Here is a 20,632-nt window from a genome sequence, read left to right on the forward strand (position 1 = left end):
TATCTTTTAATCTATAAATAAGGAAAGATATCAAGTCTTTTCTTAATCTTTTGTAGAAACTAATAAAAGAGAATTATTAATTTTTAAACTTTCTTTTAAATCATGAACATGGTTAAAAAGGAAAGTTTTCTTAAAATTTAAAATCCTCCTTTAATCAACAAATAAGGAAAGATTTCAAATTTTAAACTCTCTTTTAAACATGTAGATGATTTACAAATAAGGATAGTTTTTACCAAAAATTAAAACCATCCTCTTAAACTACAAATAAGGAAAGAGATTAATATCTTCTCTTAATCTTTTGTAGAAAGCTATAAAAGGAAATTTTTAATTTTTAAACTCTCTTTTAAAATCATGATATCCACACAAGAAATAATTTTAATAAAAATCCTTTTTAATATTCTAGTGGTCGGCCACCTAAGCTTGGGACCCAAGCTTTGGCCGGCCACCTACATGGCTCATCCACTTGGTCTTGGCCGGCCCTAGCTTGGGTTCCAAGCTAGCTTGGCCGGCCCCATTGGATGGGTAAGAAGGTGGGTATGCGGTGGGTATAAATCTCTATATACTAGAGGCTACGATAGGGACCGAGAGGAGGAATTGGTTTTGGTCTCCCGATGAAATTAAGCATCCCGTGTTCGCCCCGAACACATAACTTAATTTCATCAATAATCATTCATTCCACTAAAGAACTATTATTGAACTACCGCACCAATCCCAAATTACATTTTGGGCTCCTTCTTATTATGAGTGTGTTAGTCTCCCTGTGTTTAAGATAACAAATGTCCACTAATTAAGTAAGTTACTGACAACTCACTTAATTAATATCTAGCTCCAAGAGTAGTACCACTCAACTTCATCATCATGTCGGACTAAGTCCACCTGCAGAGTTTAACATGACAATCCTTATGAGCTCCTCTTGGGGACATTCTCAACCTAGATTACTAGGACACAGTTTCCTTCTATAATCAACAACACACACTATAAGTGATATCATTTTCCAACTTATCGGGCTTATTGATTCATCGAACTAAATCTCACCCATTGATATATTAAAGAAATAAGTATCAAATATATGTGCTTATTATTATATTAGGATTAAGAGCACACACTTCCATAATAACTGAGGTCTTTGTTCTTTTATAAAGTCAGTATAAAAGAAACGACCTCTAATGGTCCTACTCAATACACTCTTAGTGTACTAGTGTAAATATATAGTTAAGATAAACTAACACCTAATTACACTACGATCTTCCAATGGTTTGTTCCTTTCCATCATGGTCGTGAGCTACTATTTATAATTTATAAGGTACTGATAACATGATCCTCTGTGTGTGACACCACACACCATGTTATCTACAATATAAATTAATTGAACAACTACATTTATCATAAATGTAGACATTTGACCAATGTGATTCTTATTTTTAGATAAATGTTTATACCAAAAGCTAGGCTTTTAGTATACACTCTAACAAGCCGGACCTCAGGTCAATCTTTGAGAAGACGGTTGCACCCTTCAATTGGTCGAACAAGTCGTCGATTCGTGGAAGAGGGTACCGGTTCTTGATTGTTACCTTATTTAGTTACACATTCGCATGGATCCATCCTTCTTCTTTACGAACAGTACCGGAGCTCCCCATGGGGAGTGACTAGAGCGGATAAGTCCCTTGTCGAGTAACTCTGCTAGTTGTTCCTGTAGTTCCTTCAACTCAGCCGGCGCCATTCGGAAGGGTGCTTTAGAGATCGGTTTAGTGCTAGGAATCAGTTCAATCTCGAATTCTATTTCTCGATCAGGGGCTAATCCTGGTAATTCGTCGGGAAATACCCCTGGATATTTGCATACTACCGGGACATCTTCTAGTTTTTGGTCGTTGGTTCGACTTGCGTCGACCATTTGTGCTAGAAAGCCAGTACATCCTTTATCTAGCATCTTCTGCGCCTTTATGACTGATAAGAATTCCTTAATTCTTTTCTTGGTTCTCCAATAAATTCGAACCTCAATTCGGCTTCTGGTCGGAAGACTACTTTTCTTTTACGGCACTCAATTGAAGCGCCGTACTTGCTCAGGAAATCCATGCCTAGTATAATATCAAAATCCTGTATGTCGAGTATTATCAGATCGCAGTAGAGTTCTCTGTCTGCGATTCGGATAGGCACGGCTCGCAGCATCTGATTGGAAGGCATCACTTCTCCCGAAGGTAAGGTTGTTAAGAATTTGCCATTTATGACTTGTGGTGGTACTTCTAATTTTTTTTTCGTGAAGGGTGTGGAGACAAACGGGTGGGTTGCTCCAGTATCAAATAGTACAGTAGCATACTGACTGAAAATAGATAGCTGACCTGTGACTACTGTAGAAGCACTCGCCACGTCCTCCTTGGTGAGAGAGAAAACCCTAGCATTTGTCGTCACCGGTGAGGCTTCTAATCTCCCTTGGCTAATCAGGGTCCCTTCCAGAGCTGCTTGCATCTGATGTAGTTGTGCGAGGGTACTCCTATTCTGGTCATTCTGCTGAGATGGTACCTGGAACTGGGTAGGGCAGTCTCTGACCATATGTCCTTCCTGTCCACAATTGTAGCACTTCCTCGTACCCTGGTGGCATACTCCGGAATGCTGCTTTCCACAAATGGCACACAGAGGGTACCTCGGCTGCTTATTTGCTGGACCACTTTTACTGTTGTTCCATTGTTTTCTTTTTCCAGCGGAATTTTCTTTCCAGTTCGTCTTGGTACTCTACGATTTCTGTCCTTCCGTCTGTGCTAGACTCTTTCCTTCGTTCATCGCCTTTTGATAATGTTCGGTGATCAAGGCACTGCTGACTAGCTCTTCCGTGGTTTGCGGTCTATTAACTCCGCCGGCCACATTCAAAGCTATTTCAGGTTGGAGCATCTTCAACATTAGTCTGACCCATTCTCTTTCTGTGCTGACCAACTCTGGACATAGGCGTGCGAGGTGGTTGAAGCGCTTCACGGCGTCACTAACTGATAAATCGCCTTGCCGGAACTCAGTGAATTCGTCATAATGCCGATTTGTCACTCGCATATGAAAATATTCCTCCAGAAACTCTGCTTCAAAATCTGCCCAGTTCATCAGATTGACTTGTCTCTTGGCCTTAACTCTTTCCCACCACATCCTTGCGTCTCCGATAAAACAGAAAGACACGCAGTTGATCTTTTCCGGTATGGGCCAATCCAGCAGTTCTACGATATTTTCCACCGTCTTGAACCAGGCCTGGGCATCCCATGGCTCACATGTACCCGTAAAATTCTCCGGCTTTAGTCTCAGCCACAGTATCAAATAAGTCTCCTGTCGGACTACTGGAACAGGGGCTACTGGTGGCACCGGGGCAGCTGCAGGTATGACGGGCATAGTATTTTGGTTTGCTGGCGGGGTGACTGGATTTCCTTGCTGACCCGTCAGAGTAGTGATCAATTGTTGTTGTTCGGTGATCTGACGCTGGAGGTCTGTGACTACCTGGGTCAGGTCTGGTGGAGTCACTTTCTCATCGGGTCTGCCACCGCGTCTTCTAGTAGCCATGATTATCTTCATAAATAACAACAATGCTAGCATAAGTCGTTATCGTTCCTAACTAGACTAACATAAGATGATTATCATTCTTAACACGACCAAGCATATGTTATCGTTAATCCTATCCTACCATCATATATCCCTAGACTAAAATTATAAATATAACAATAAAATAGACATGCATAATTAAATAAACATATCAGGCATAAAGTAAAGTAAGCATAGAAAATTCTTACTTGGAGTAGCAGGATGGAGGCTTGATGTGTGTAGTGAGATGGCAAACCTCGCTCTGATACCAACCTGCAACGCCCGCCCCTTTACCACTCCTGCCTAGTGAGGGCGGGGTTACTTTCTTTCTTTGACTTAGCATACATAAACATACATACAGCGGAAGCATATTTATTTTTTTCTAAAATCATACTAAGCATATGAACATGAAATAACATGGTTCAACTTAAATAGTCATATTATTCATTCCTAACACATGCATAGGGAATCATGAAAGACATCACATAACATAACATATTATTCTAAGTTCACTTCAGCAGGTCATTTTATTTCTTTAGCCAAGTCACCATCACACATCCCTTGCCCCTTCCTGCTGCCTCCTCTAGTTTATCCATCCTTTACCTTTATCTGTGGTACAAGGAAAAGTATCTGTAAGCACTCAAGGCTTAGTGAGATCCTTTCCTACTCACAAAACCAACATATCATGTAAAATTCATCATATCATACATCATAGAATAAAGGACGCTCATATCATCATATAAATAAAACATGTCATATCATGGCATGGATTTCAATATTATCGTAACATAACGTGACAACATGTTATAGCATAAATCTTATCATGGTATAAGTAACATCATATCATAGTATAAATCATATCATAGCATAAGTAATCATCATATCATGGTATAGATCATATCATAGCATAAGAAATCATCATAACATCGTATAGATCATATCATAGCATAATAAATCATCATATCATGGTATAGATCATATCATAGCATAAGAAATCATCATAACATGGTATAGATCATATCATAGCATAAGTGTACATCATAGCATAAGTGAAAGCATCATGACATTTCTTTTCATAGCATCAAGGTATCATATCATAGCATAACTGTAAGCATTATTTCACATCATATCGTAAGCATGGATGCAAGATGTCCTTTAAAACATGGGAAATGTCATGTGCAATATGCCTTTCAAAACATAGTTTATGTCATGTGTGAGATGTCTTAAAACAGTATCATATAGTACTTGAAAATAATCTCAACATGAAGGGGCCCGGCTTAGTACCACATACATACATAATGCGCGCATCCTAAGTAGACCCAAGGTAGCTAGTCTTGAACCTACTAGGAACTAGACCCGTAGCTCGGCCTAGGGGCACTTAAGGAGCCCACCCTTTACTAGGCCCGTAATTTGACCTAGGGGCGCATAAGGAGCCCACCTTTTGGTACAAGGCATTCAAAGTAAAATACATGTCATATCATATCTTTATCATGTGTCATTCATAGCATATCATATTCATGTCATTCATAGCATATCATGTCCATGTCATTCATATCATATCATGTTCATGTCATTCATATCATATCATGTTCATGTCATTCATATCATATCATGTTCATGTCATTCATAGCATATCATGTTCATGTCATTCATAGCATATCATGTTCATGTCATTCATAAGGTATGCATAAATGGGCACATAGCCATGCATACTTGGGCACATAGCCATCATATTTGGGCACGTAGCCATCACATTTGGGCACATAGCCAATATAGGTATCATTCTCATGCATGGTTCATAAGCATACTTAAACGAGCATATATAATATATCAAGGAAGGAAAAGAAAACATAATCATGCATGGATCACGAGTTAACTTTTCCTAATTCATATCATGGCAAAGGAAAGTACATAATGAATCATAATTTGGTCTAAATCCTCAACCAACTAAGGGTGGCCGAAACATGCATAGGCTCACTTAGGTTGCAAGAAATGATACAAGCATATGAACCCAATTTCATTTCTATAACATTTATCATAAAGAACATCATGAGCATATTTAATCTAGGTTCTATGCTTCCTAGGTTTAGAAACCCACATTGGCAGAAACATACAAGGTCCAAAACTTGGTTACAAATAGCATGTAAACATGTGAACCCTAAACAATTTCCATACATTTATCATAGGCAACCACATGAGCATATTAGATTAAAGTTTCAAGCTTCCTAAGTCCATAAACATAGGTGGCCGAATGCCACAAACATAGGTTCTAAGCATGTGAGTATCCTATAACTTTCATAGCACATCATAGCGAAGAACATAAACATGTTAGGGTTGAATTTAGGCTTGCCTAAGCCCTACATTTCACTTGGCCGAAAGTTCACCATGTGAAAAACCTAACCCTAATCAACATGAAATCTCAAGTGCATTATGTTATCTTCATATCCTTTCATAATGTAAAACATAAGTAAGCAAGATTTTAAGTTGAGCCTCCTTAAGGTATTTAATCCCTTCATGACCGAAACCCTAAGGTAAGGTCCTACTAGTTCTAAGCATCATACAAGTATAAAACATCAAGAGAACATACATAACATATTATGGAAAACTTCATACTTGATACTTCTTCTAGGATTTTTCAACCAAATACAAGCATGTGAGTACCCTATAAATTTCATAGCATATCATAAGAAGAACATAAACATGTTAGTTTTTAAATTGAGCTTCCCTAGGGTTTTAAGTCTCTTCATGGCCGAACCCTAAGGTGGGGTTTTACCTAACTTCAAGCCACATACAAGCATGAAATATCAAGGTCATATTCATAGCATATCATGAGGAAAGAAAACTTAAGCATGTGGTTTTTGGTTTTGAGCTTCCATAAGTTTTACAAGTGTCATGGCCGAATGTTCCCAAAAGAAACCCTAGATTGTTAATCTAAACTCGAACAAAAATAATATAACAACTTGTACCACAGGTGAGGGGATACTCACCTCCTCTTGCTTGGTCTTTTTCCTAAGAGAAGATACCCTTTGTGAAGAGGAAGAAGAAAGCTTCTCCTTCTAGTGCTCCCTTTTGCTTCTCTTGCTTGTGAGAGATAGATCTTGAGGATCCCTTCTTGTGGTTTGATTTTCTTAGGGAGAAAACCTTAGTTGGATTTTCGGAAAGGGGAAAGGGGATACTCTAGGTCACGGCAATGGTGAGGAAAGGAAAGAAAAAAATGAAAACTCTTCTTTGTTTTTCCTCTTATGCTAGGTGGGAGTAAGAAGCAAAAGAAACTTTGCTTTCCCTTCTTCTTAATTCCTCCTTTATTCTCTTAATGATGAAGAAAATGTCTTCATTCATCCCCTTAGTTCCTCTCCTCTTATTCCCTCTTGTATCTCCACGAAAATGGAAAAAGAGTGAGGAAGGAAAAGACAACTTGTCTTGCTTCTTAATCAAGAGAAAGAGGAAGAAAGCTACTTGATGTTTTCTTGCTTCCTTCTCTTAATCATACTTTTATCTTTCTCGACACTTTCCATTCTCTATTCAACAATAACTTATGATGGTCTAGTGGTAATTCCATAATTCTTAATTTAAGAAGGTTCAAGGTTCATTCCTTGACCAATTCTTTTTTCTTTTATATATTTTTGGTTCTATCTTATCTTCTTTTATTCTAAGAGAAAATCTTCACATACTTAGCTTTAGAAATTCGTGGGTGTTACATGCCCTCTCTCATTTCTTCTAGAACAATTTCACTCATGGGCTTATGGTTTATTACATAATCTTCCTCTAAAAATCGAGCATTGGTGCTAACAATGATCTTCTAATTTTTAGGATTATAAAACAAACCACCTTTCGTTCCCATAGGATATCCTACAAACAGATAAACTTCTGTAACTGATTCCAACTTGTCAATATCTTCCTTCAGCAGATGTGTTGAACTACCCCATATCCTAATATGACTCAGACTAGGCTTACGTCCATTCCACAATTCTATGGGAGTAAAGGGTACTGATTTAGAAGGTACCATATTCATAATGTACACTGTTGTTTCCAGAGCATATCCCCAAAATGAATTTAGTGATTCCGAATAACTCATCATCGATCTAACCATTTCCATAAGAGTCATATTCCTTCGTTCTGCCACACCATTCTGTTGGGGTGTACCAGGTGCAGACAATTGGATTGAATCCCAACCTCTGATAAGTAATTACCAAACTCTCCAAAGAGGTATTCGCCACCACGATCAGACCGCGGTGTCTTGATACTTTTACCATGACGTTTCTCCACATCAGCCTTGTACTCTTTGAACTTATCAAAGCATTCAGACTTGCGGCGCATCAAGTAAATGTACCCATATCTCGAATAATCGTCTATGAAAGAGATAAAATATTCGAAACCACCTCTTGCCTGGATAGACATAGGACCATACAAATTAGAATGAACCAGTTCGAACACATCTTTAGCTCTATACCCCTTGGCCTTAAAAAGTCTCTTGGTCATTTTTCCTTCTAAGTAAGACTCGCAGGTTGGAAAGTTTTCCACCACCAATGAACCCAAAAGTTCATCGGCTATTATCCTTTGAATCCTACTTGAGTTAATATGACCAAGGCTTAGATGCCAAAGATATGTTTGATTCATTTCTGAAGGTTCCTTTCTCTTATTAGAATTAGAAGATGTGCTATTAATTTCCATTTGTTGCTTTATGGGAGTTATTGGATTTAGAGTATACAAATTACCAACGAACGTACCAGAATAGATAACTTCCCTATTTATCTTGATAACACCTTTGCTATCATAAATAGACAGAATATCCAACCTTGTATAGTTTAGAAACTGAAATCAAGTTCTTTCTAAAAATTGGTACGTAAAGACAATTTCTTAAAACCAATATTTTATTCCTATAAACATCTCTCACTACAATAGCTGCTACTTCTGTAGCATTGCCCATGTAAACAGTGATTTCTCCTTCGTGTAGTTATCGGGTTTCTTGGAACCCCTGCAATGATTTGCAGACATGATCAGTGGTTATCATATCTACATGCCAGGTACTGGTAGATAACACCACTAAACATGTACCAACTACTATACCTATATTGTTGTAACGACCACCCTTCTTACTACTACTACTCTCTAAAGATGACCGTTACTTAACTACTAACTCTACTTAACCGGTATGATTAAATATCACATGGAAACCCTACCGAAAAATTTCGGCAGAGTCTCCCCTGTACCGGTGACCAAATCTATAATACAAACATAGTATACGCAGCCACAGACGGCTGGAACATATTTCCCACAACCACACAGTAATAAAAATCACAATAAAAACAAAGAAACTACTCTAGCAATAGCAATGACTACAGCACTCCAAAAATAATAAAAGAGACTAGCTAGACATGCGGAAATAAACTCAACTACAATCCCAAATGTAATACAACATTAACAGAGGACTAAAAGAAAGTCTAGACAATTTTGCCAGCTACTTCTGGATCTCTCCACAGTCCAGACATCACACACCTTCATCACCACCACCATCCTGTCGCCTTCCTTTCATATCTTAGCTTTTCCTTTATCTGCGGTAGGAGGAAAGAAAAAAAGATCTATAAGCGAAAACGCTTAGTAAGTACTAATCTATCTCACAAAACTCGAAGTGCATAAAAGCAATGCAATAATACTGAAACTGAAATGCTAAAGCAAAGCTGCATGTACTCATGGTATACAGAAATAAAACTGAATACTAAACATGCTCACTAACTGACAGGAAAGTAATGAAACTACTACTGTAGGCTTAGAATTAAAGAACTAAACTTTTATTGATTCTAAGCATAAAACTTGTTTCATTTTCTTATATCCATATACTAGAAATTAATCTTTTAATTTCTCTTTCACTTTCTTCTTCTTGTTCTTCTTACTTTTCTTATACTAGAAATTAATCTTTAATTTCTCTTTCACTTTCTTCTTCTTGTTCTTCTTTTCTTTTCTTTTCTTCTTTGGGCCCAGGCTTAGTACCATCTTTATTTTGCGCGCTCTCTAATAGTGACTGAGGTAGCGAGCCTCTAGTCCTATGAGGTAAAGACCTTGGTCTTACCAGGGCCAAGACCTTGGAATTAATCACCTGGATTTGTTTAACGACAACCTTGGAAGTCGGGTACTAGCCTCTTACTTTAGTTTACTTGTTATCTCTTTTTAACTAGACCTTGGTCTCTTTCTTTTTACTCAGTTTTCTCATAATCCTTTATTAGAGTTTATTGGAATCCTTTAGATATACCTAACAAGTGTAGGATTACAATTAACTAAGCATGTTATATAAAAACAATACAAGGGAAGCAAATCTAAACTCTCTCTAAGCATGTTATAAAACAAGGCAACAGAAAAGTAAATCTGAACTTTCTAAACATGCTGTAAAATAAGGGAAAAGAAAGCACATCTGAACTTATTAATCATGCTAAAGAATAGAGCAAAAGAGAGCTAGTTTGAACTTTTAAAACATGCTGTGATAAGAGCAAAGAAAGCTAATCTAATCTTACTAATAATGCTATAGAATAGAGCAAAAGAAAGCAACTTTAAGCTTACTAATCATGCTATAAAATAGAGCAAAAGAATGTAACTTTAAGCTCTCTAAACATGCTGTAAAATAGAGCAAAGAAAGCTAACTTGGACTTTCTAACATGCTGTAAAATAGGGCAAAAGAAAGCTAACTTGGACTTACTAAACATGCTGTAAGATAGAGCAAAAGAAAGCTAACTAGACTTACTAAACATGCTGTAAAATAGAACAAAAGAAAGCTAACTTGGACTTTGTAACATGCTGTAAAATGGAACAATAGAAAACTAATTTGATCTGCTCATGTACATCTATATAAACTGAATTTGCTACACATGCTCAACTGATAGCAAATGAAAAAAACTAAAACTGCTCAACTAACAGAAATCGAAAGCCGCACAACTAACAGCAACTAAATACAACCTATACTTCAGAATCTACAATCAACAAGTGGAATAGGATATCAAATCTACTACTTGGTTCTTTTACAAACTACATTCATAGATGGCATGTGATATCTAGAGCATAAAATCTGTTTATGCATGATAAAATGTTGACAATATTTCTACTGATTTCATTGATTTCTAATGCATTCTCTCTAAATCATTTAATAGCAGCCGGAATGGATAGATCTGCACATGCACAGGGACGAATCCTCTAAGCAGGCTACCACAGCAACCATCCAATCAAGGAAAACTCACGGCAGAAAACTAAAGAAACCAAAAATATTTACAACGTGCTTTGAATTCAAAATGAACAAAGAACACAATTTCTTGACCTTAACATGCTATGCTCATGAAAAGGAAAGGGCAACTTGCTGTGCAGCCCAAATACTAAGTCTAGGGTTCATGCTAGGCCTCGGAAGCAAGGAAAAATCAAAATGGAAAACCCGAAACAACTCCTACAGCAGGTGAGTAGTACTTACCCTGGATTGCTTGGACTTACAACCGAGAAGAGGAAGACTCTAGGGTTCGGGTGAAGCTTCTCGGCGGCTCCTTCGTGCTTCCGAACTCCCTCCGTCGGGATGACCACGCCCGGGTGAAGACTGGCTGGAAAAACCCCCGCCGGCACCGGAGAAACCTTCGCTTGCTGCTGCGTTTTCGTCCGAGACGAGAAGGCGAAATCGCCGTCGGGAGAGGAAAGGGGAAAGGAAATTAGGGTTCGGGAAAAACACTTAACCCTTTATAACCTAGATTTAAATTCTGCTCCAACTACAACTTAATTAAATTCGCTCCCCTTCTTAATCACAAATCAACCGCAGCCCAGTTGGTCGGCTGGGTTCGGCTGAGGTTCGGCTCGGGTCGAGGTCATGGGTTCGAACCTTGGCTTGCACAATTTTTTTGAGCTAAACTTCTTTCGTTTAATAAAAATATCAAACGACTTCCAAAAATTACGTAAAAATACTCTAAAAATTTCTAAAAATCTCTAGAATAAGGTGAGGAATATCAAACGACTTCTCCCACTTAGTTATTTAAGGTGAGGAATTTTAACCATGCAAGCACACATCACACACATCACAAGAAATAAAAGCAATAAATATGGAAATTAATTTTCCAACTATTTTGGCTTCTTCCATTACTGTCCTCCGTGTGCTGCCAACCCTAGCTGTTGCCATCTTTAGCCACCCCAATCAGGTCTAGTTGCCGCATCTATCTTACTTCTTTTTCCACCGCGCGTCCGGTCCAAAAATAGTACCACGCCTCGCAAGGATACGATCCGCGATAAAAATAGAATTTTACATATATCGATCCTATATTCCACAAAGAATTGTACATGTAATCTAGATCGAACAAAAATGTAAAATCCTAAAACTAATACAACTCCTGCTATATATAACACATACAATCATGCATACAAATAAAATACCCTTTGACATGTCCAAGGGTCCAATCACACACAATCTCTATAAGCCATAATAGTTGGAGCCTACAACCACAGAGTTAGCATATCCTACTATTATCCTGCCTAAATTATGTATGGCATGTGCATAATTAAACTGAAAAACAAGCACACAGAGCCAAACCCTAGCTCTGATACCAATTGTTGGTTGCTACTGGGAATATCGTACCGGTACCCCTGTAAAAAAATTTTGTACAAGTCCTGAACCATTCCTAACAACCTATTGTGTTCTTTAGAAATTAAATTTGGAATCGCAAACGGAACTTAACATTATTGATTCCAAATTCAACTTATCTGTCCTTAGTGGTTTAGACTTGGATCGCAAACGATGCTTAACATTATTGATCCAAATCCACCCATGTTACAAATTTAATTAAATAATAATTTCAGAGATTGGCTTCCAGGTTAAACATGGCGAGGCACTAGGCCTTCTTGGGTATGGGAGCATCCACCACTTCCTAGACAAAGCCTTTCAATGAAATTTAATATTTAATTTCCTTATAGTAACCCTAGGTTTAACCAAAAAGAACAATCGAATCACAAGTTCGAAAAACAAAAGAAACACAAAATCGAAAGAATAAATTCGATAAACGAGATTCATTAGCCTCTTGTGTTTGGTATTTCAAGATCTAAATAAAAGGATGAACTAGTTATGATGCGGAAACTAATAACTAGTTATACCTTTTATAACTTATAGACCTCATAATCTTCTGCCGTATTCCTCTTCTTATCTCAGACGTCGTGTGGGCGATAATCTACCATGAAGAGAATCCACCCAAGCTTCCTTCTTCTCCAAGCAAGTTTCATCCAACAACAAACTCCTTGAGTTGAAGAACTTCGGCCACAAATCAAGCTCCAAGGGATGTGTAACACCCCAAATTTTATGATTTAGAGTTCTAAAAGACCTTATTAAAATCTAGAAATGTTTTATAAAAATTCTAGAGATTTTTAGGAATTTATAGAGTATTTTTATGCAATTTTTGGAGTTCGTTTGGTATTTTTACCAAGAGGAAGAAGTTTAAAAAAAAGAAGAAAGAAAAATGTTGAAGTTGGGTTTTGAAACCAAGACCTTGGGCTTGACCGAGTCTTAACATAAGTCAGCCAACCAACTGAGCTAAGCAAGTTTTGTTAAATATATTGAACAAATGGTATTTAAAGAATAGTTGGGAACATTTAAGATAAATTAAATAAAAGGGGCGCGGCTGAGGAATCGAAGCCCGGACCTTGGGTTCGGTTAAAAGCCGGCTGACCAAGTGGGCTAGCAGTCGGTGCTGAGCAAATATGCAGAGAAATATATTTAAGGTATATTTGATAATAAAAAGGTTTCGAAAAGTGGCCGAGCCGAGGCTCGATACGGCGACCTCCGGCTCAACCCGAGATTTAAGCGGAGCGGCTGACCAGCTGATCCAGCGGTCGGTTTTGTTTAGAAAAGGTAGGAAAATTTCTTAAGGAAGATAACGGAATATTGGATTATAAAAGGGATGAGTTAATGTTGGATTTGTCGTAACCTAGTTTTCCCTCTTTTCTCCTTCTCGCTCGCGACAGCAGAATCCGGGCAGAATGGCAGAAAGCTAGGGCTTCTTCCGACGGCCGGCCAAGGTTCTCCGAGGGGTTCCTCCATCTCCTTAAGCTCTTCTCGACGAGGAGGAGTCGGGAGCACGAAGAAGAGTCGGGATTTCGAGCTCGCCGAAAGCCCTAGATGCCTCCTTCTCGGCTGTAAGTCCAAGAAACCCAAGGTAAGTTACTTACTCACCTGCGGTAAGAGTAGTTCCGGGATTTCCTTTACTTGTTGCCATGAATTGTGGTTTCAGTTTCTTGTTTCCTTTTGGATTTCGAAGCATGTTTTAAGGGGGTTTGGTTTTGATGCTTACTGCCGTGAACCCTAAAGGAAGGGAGGGAAGGATTAGTTCAGTCTAAGCATGTGGAATTGCTAGATTCGGAAGTTAACAGATTGTTTAGTTTGTGGTTACTGAGAATGGTTGGATAGATTTTGGTTGTTTTGGTTTCTCCTCGATGCTTCCGAGTTGCTGAATGAACTTTCTTTGGGGGAATTAGATTACAGGTCAAGATGATCTTGTTTCTCTTCGTGGTATTCCAAATTTCTCAACATTGTTAGACTTGCTTTTGTGCATCTGGAGGTTTAGGATTGATTGCTACTGCACTTGTTCTTTCTATCAGTACTTGTTTTTTTAGAACAGTTAAGCAGAGTTTGATTTGTGTTGTTCCGTTCTGGCTTATGAAGTTCTTAAGCTTTGATTGAGGATGCTTGTAACTGTAGTAACAGTATAGATTAGATTAGAATGGTGTAGACTCATGTTGCACAGGTGTTTGATTAAATTCCGATATGGTTCAGATCATGATAAGTATTGTATGTGCAGATTTCTTTTGTATTCTATGCATGATTATGTGTTACGCAGTTAGTTTCATTCATAGGTGCATACGAAAGATACCCTAATAGTATTTTGGGTTTAAGAAAAGTATAAGAAAGATAAGAAAAGAAAGAAAAGACCAAGATAGGTTCTGGGATGGTGGTATGATCCGGGGACCTAAGCCCGGTGAGCGCGCCAGAATCAGCTAAGATATGTTCTGGGATGGTGGTATGATCCGGGGACCTAAGCCCGGTGAGCGCGCCAGAATCAACTAAGATATGTTCTGGGATGGTGGTATGATCTGGGGACCTAAGCCCGGTGAGCGCGCCTAAAAACTAAGATATGTTCTGGGATGGTGGTATGATCCGGAGACCTAAGCCCGGTGAGCGCGCCAGAATAAAGGGGGGCTCCGGTCCTAAGTTCGGATCCCTACCAACCTAGCGCTAGAGTAGTTGTTTGATCAACAACTTATGTTACGGTACCGCTAAGTACAACTAGATCACCACAATAGTAGGTGTATAAGTACGCATGCAAGTATGTTCAAGTCATGTTCATGTTTATGCCTTTGTTTATGTTTATGTTAGACTTGCTTACATGTTTAGCATTTCAGTATGCTTTGTTCCTCCCGCTGTTAGAAGAGCATGAGTAGCTTACATGTTTAGCATTTCAGCCTGTTTGATTCTTTGCTATTAGTTTGACATGAGCAGTTATGTTTATGCTTTATTTCTTTTTAGAGCATATAATTTTTAGTTCTTTTCGTATACATGCACATTCGTGATTTTGTGAGTTAGATAGCGCTTACTAAGCAAATTTTGCTTATAGACTACACTTCCTCTTACTGCAGATACAGGAAAGGAAAAGATATAGGAAGGAAGGCGACAAGGTGGCGCGGATGGTGTGTGATGCCAGGACTATGGAAGCCTTGGGACTTCTTGTTTAAGAATTTATTAAGAATGTATTAGATGAGTCATTTAGTCTTCCGCTGTTAGTTAATTGTATGTTTTTATTTTGTTTCCGCTATTCATTACTTGCATGATTTGATTTCATTAAACTGCGTGGTGATGTTATTCCTTTTGTGTGTTTGATATGTGTTCCAGCCGCCTGTGACTGTGTATATTATGTTATGTATGTCAGTTTAAGGTCACCGGTACAGGGGAGACTTTGCCGAAATTTTTTGGTAGGGTTTCCATATGATTTTTAATCATACCGGTTAAGTAGAGTTAGTAGTTAAGTAACGGTCATTCTCAGAGAATAGTAGTAGTAAGAAGGGTGATCGTTACAGTTGGTATCAGAGCAGTTCCCATTCTCCAGCATCACACATCAGCACCATCCTTGCCGTCTTCAAGTAAGAAAGTATTTAATTTTCTTTTATGCTTTCTTTATGATTTACAGTATAGAGTATCTGCTTATATGTGCCTAGGAAAAAAGAAAATTCATGTTTTAATTTTCTATGTTTTTGATACATATGCCTAGAAAGAATAGAGACAATTTTAATTTTGTTTCTCTTATATTCATATACATAAGTATGCTTAGAAAGTATAGAGAAGATATCAAGCCTTCCAAGGACCACTAATGGGCACGATGCGATATGAATAATATAAGACCGAGAAGTTAAGAGACTAAGGAACAAAAGAGTATCATTAGTAGAAGTCTTTTAGAACCAGAAGCATGAGGAAGTTACTTAGGAGCATGAGGATAGTATGAGATAGAAATGTCCAGAATTATTCTAAGTTCGAGGACGAACTTTTTATAAGGGAGGGAGAATTGTAACACCCCAAATTTCATTATTTAGAGTTCTAAAAGACCTTATTAAAATCTAGAAATGTTTTAGAAAAATTCTAGAGATTTTTAGGAATTTATAGAATATTTTTATGCAATTTTTGGAGTTCGTTTGGTATTTTTACCAAGAGGAAGAAGTTTAAAAAAAAAAAGAAAGAAAAATGTTGAAGTTGGGTTTTGAACCCAAGACCTCGGGCTTGACCGAGTCTTAACATAAGTCAGCCAACCAACTGAGCTAAGCAAGTTTTGTTAAATATATTGAACAAATGGTATTTAAAGAATAGTTGGGAACATTTAAGATAAATTAAATAAAAGGGGCACGGCTGAGGAATCGAAGCCCGGACCTTGGGTTCGGTTAAAAGCCGGCTGACCAAGTGGGCTAGCAGTCGGTGCTAAGCAAATATGCAGAGAAATATATTTAAGGTATATTTGATAATAAAAAGGTTTCGAAAAGTGGCCGAGCCGAGGCTCGATACGGCGACCTCCGGCTCAACCCGGGATTTAAGCGGAGCGGCTGACCAGCTGATCCAGCGGTCGGTTTTGTTTAGAAAAGGTAGGAAAATTTCTTAAGGAAGATAACGGAATATTGGATTATAAAAGGGATGAGTTAATGTTGGATTTGCCGTAACCTAGTTTTCCCTCTTTTCTCCTTCTCGCTCGCGACAGCAGAATCCGGGCAGAACGGCAGAAAGCTAGGGCTTCTTCCGACGGCCGGCCAAGGTTCTCCGAGGGGTTCCTCCATCTCCTTAAGCTCTTCTCGACGAGGAGGAGTCGGGAGCATGAAGAAGAGTCGGGATTTCGAGCTCGCCGAAAGCCCTAGATGCCTCCTTCTCGGCTGTAAGTCCAAGAAACCCAAGGTAAGATGCTTACTCACCTGCGGTAAGAGTAGTTCCGGGATTTCCTTTACTTGTTGCCATGAATTGTGGTTTCGGTTTCTTGTTTCCTTTTGGATTTCGAAGCAGGTTTTAAGGGGGTTTGGTTTTGATGCTTACTGCCGTGAACCCTAAAGGAAGGGAGGGAAGGATTAGTTCAGTCCAAGCATGTGGAATTGCTAGATTTGGAAGTTAACAGATTGTTTAGTTTGTGGTTACTGAGAATGGTTGGATAGATTTTGGTTGTTTTGGTTTCTCCTCGATGCTTCCGAGTTGCTGAATGAACTTTCTTTGGGGGAATTAGATTACAGGTCAAGATGATCTCGTTTCTCTTCGTGGTATTCCGAATTTCTCAACGTTGTTAGACTTGCTTTTGTGCATCTGGAGGTTTAGGATTGATTGTTACTGCACTTGTTCTTTCTATCAGTACTTGTTTTTTTAGAACAGTTAAGCAGAGTTTGATTTGTGTTGTTCCGTTCTGGCTTATGAAGTTCTTAAGCTTTGATTGAGGATGCTTGTAACTGTAGTAACAGTATAGATTAGATTAGAATGGTGTAGACTCATGTTGCACTGGTGTTTGATTAAATTCCGATATGGTTCAGATCATGATAAGTTTTGTATGTGCAGATTTCTTTTGTATTCTATGCATGATTATGTGTTACGCAGTTAGTTTCATTCATAGGTGCATACGAAAGATACCCTAATAGTATTTTGGGTTTAAGAAAAGTATAAGAAAGATAAGAAAAGAAAGAAAAGACCAAGATAGGTTCTGGGATGGTGGTATGATCCGGGGACCTAAGCCCGGTGAGCGCGCCAGAATCAGCTAAGATATGTTCTGGGATGGTGGTATGATCCGGGGACCTAAGCCCGGTGAGCGCGCCAGAATCAACTAAGATATGTTCTGGGATGGTGATATGATCCGGGGACCTAAGCCCGGTGAGCGCGCCAGAATCAACTAAGATATGTTCTGGGATGGTGGTATGATCCGGGGACCTAAGCCCGGTGAGCGCGCCAGAATAAAGGGGGGCTCCGGTCCTAAGTTCGGATCCCTACCAACCTAGCGCTAGAGTAGTTGTTTGATCAACAACTTATGTTACGGTACCGCTAAGTGCAACTAGATCACCACAATAGTAGGTGTATAAGTACGCATGCAAGTATGTTCAAGTCATGTTCATGTTTATGCCTATGTTTATGTTCATGTTAGACTTGCTTACATGTTTAGCATTTCAGTATGCTTTGTTCCTCCCGCTGTTAGAAGAGCATGAGTAGCTTACATGTTTAGCATTTCAGCCTGTTTGATTCTTTGCTATTAGTTTGACATGAGCAGTTATGTTTATGCTTTATTTCTTTTTAGAGCATAAAGTTTTTAGTTCTTTTCGTATACATGCACATTCGTGATTTTGTGAGTTAGATAGCGCTTACTAAGCAAATTTAACTTATAGACTACACTTCCTCTTACTGCAGATACAGGAAAGGAAAAGATATAGGAAGGAAGGCGATAAGGTGGCGCGGATGGTGTGTGATGCCAGGACTATGGAAGCCTTGGGACTTCTTGTTTAAGAATTTATTAAGAATGTATTAGATGAGTCATTTAGTCTTCCGCTGTTAGTTAATTGTATGTTTTTATTTTGTTTCCGCTATTCATTACTTGCATGATTTGATTTCATTAAACTGCGTGGTGATGTTATTCCTTTTATGTGTTTGATATGTGTTCCAGCCGCCTGTGGCTGTGTATATTATGTTATGTATGTCAGTTTAAGGTCACCGGTACAGGGGAGACTTTGCCGAAATTTTTCGGTAGGGTTTCCATATGATTTTTAATCATACCGGTTAAGTAGAGTTAGTAATTAAGTAACGGTCATCCTTAGAGAATAGTAGTAGTAAGAAGGGTGGTCGTTACAGTTGGTATCAGAGCAGTTCCCATTCTCCAGCATCACACATCAGCACCATCCTTGCCGTCTTCAAGTAAGAAAGTATTTAATTTTCTTTTATGCTTTCTTTATGATTTACAGTATAGAGTATCTGCTTATATGTGCTTAGGAAAAAAGAAAATTCATGTTTTAATTTTCTATGTTTTTGATACATATGCCTAGAAAGAATAGAGACAATTTTAATTTTGTTTCTCTTATATTCATATACGTAAGTATGCTTAGAAAGTATAGAGAAGATATCAAGCCTTCCAAGGACCACTAATGGGTACGATGCGATATGAATAATATAAGACCGAGAAGTTAAGAGACTAAGGAACAAAAGAGTATCATTAGTAGAAGTCTTTTAGAACCAGAAGCATGAGGAAGTTACTTAGGAGCATGAGGACAGTATGAGATAGAAATGTCCAGAATTATTCTAAGTTCGAGGATGAACTTTTTATAAGGGAGGGAGAATTGTAACACCCCAAATTTCATTATTTAGAGTTCTAAAAGACCTTATTAAAATCTAGAAATGTTTTAGAAAAATTCAAGAGATTTTTAGGAATTTATAGAGTATTTTTATGCAATTTTTGGAGTTCGTTTGGTATTTTTACCAAGAGGAAGAAGTTTAAAAAAAAGAAGAAAGAAAAATGTTGAAGTTGGGTTTTGAAACCAAGACCTTGGGCTTGACCGAGTCTTAACATAAGTCAGCAAACCAACTGAGCTAAGCAAGTTTTGTTAAATATATTGAACAAATGGTATTTAAAGAATAGTTGGGAACATTTAAGATAAATTAAATAAAAGGGGCGCGGCTGAGGAATCGAAGCCCGGACCTTGGGTTCGGTTAAAAGCCGGCTGACCAAGTGGGCTAGCAGTCGGTGCTGAGCAAATATGCAGAGAAATATATTTAAGGTATATTTGATAATAAAAAGGTTTCGAAAAGTGGCCGAGCCGAGGCTCGATACGGCGACCTCCGGCTCAACCCGGGATTTAAGCGGAGCGGCTGACCAGCTGATCCAGCGGTCGGTTTTGTTTAGAAAAGGTAGGAAAATTTCTTAAGGAAGATAATGGAATATTGGATTATAAAAGGGATGAGTTAATGTTGGATTTGCCGTAACCTAGTTTTCCCTCTTTTCTCCTTCTCGCTCGCGACAGCAGAATCCGGGCAGAACGGCAGAAAGCTAGGGCTTCTTCCGACGGCCGGCCAAGGTTCTCCGAGGGGTTCCTCCATCTCCTTAATCTCTTCTCGACGAGGAGGAGTCGGGAGCACGAAGAAGAGTCGGGATTTCGAGCTCGCCGAAAGCCCTAGATGCCTCCTTCTCGGCTGTAAGTCCAAGAAACCCAAGGTAAGTTGCTTACTCACCTGCGGTAAGAGTAGTTCCGGGATTTCCTTTACTTGTTGCCATGAATTGTGGTTTCGATTTCTTGTTTCCTTTTGGATTTCGAAGCATGTTTTAAGGGGGTTTGGTTTTGATGCTTACTGCCGTGAACCCTAAAGGAAGGGAGGGAAGGATTAGTTTAGTCCAAGCATGTGGAATTGCTAGATTCGGAAGTTAACAGATTGTTTAGTTTGTGGTTACTGAGAATGGTTGGATAGATTTTGGTTGTTTTGGTTTCTCCTCGATGCTTCCGAGTTGCTGAATGAACTTTCTTTGGGGGAATTAGATTACAGGTCAAGATGATCTCGTTTCTCTTCGTGGTATTCCGAATTTCTCAACATTGTTAGACTTGC

This window comes from Zingiber officinale, chromosome 3B, assembly GCF_018446385.1.
Source record: "Zingiber officinale cultivar Zhangliang chromosome 3B, Zo_v1.1, whole genome shotgun sequence".
Lineage (NCBI taxonomy): Eukaryota > Viridiplantae > Streptophyta > Magnoliopsida > Zingiberales > Zingiberaceae > Zingiber > Zingiber officinale.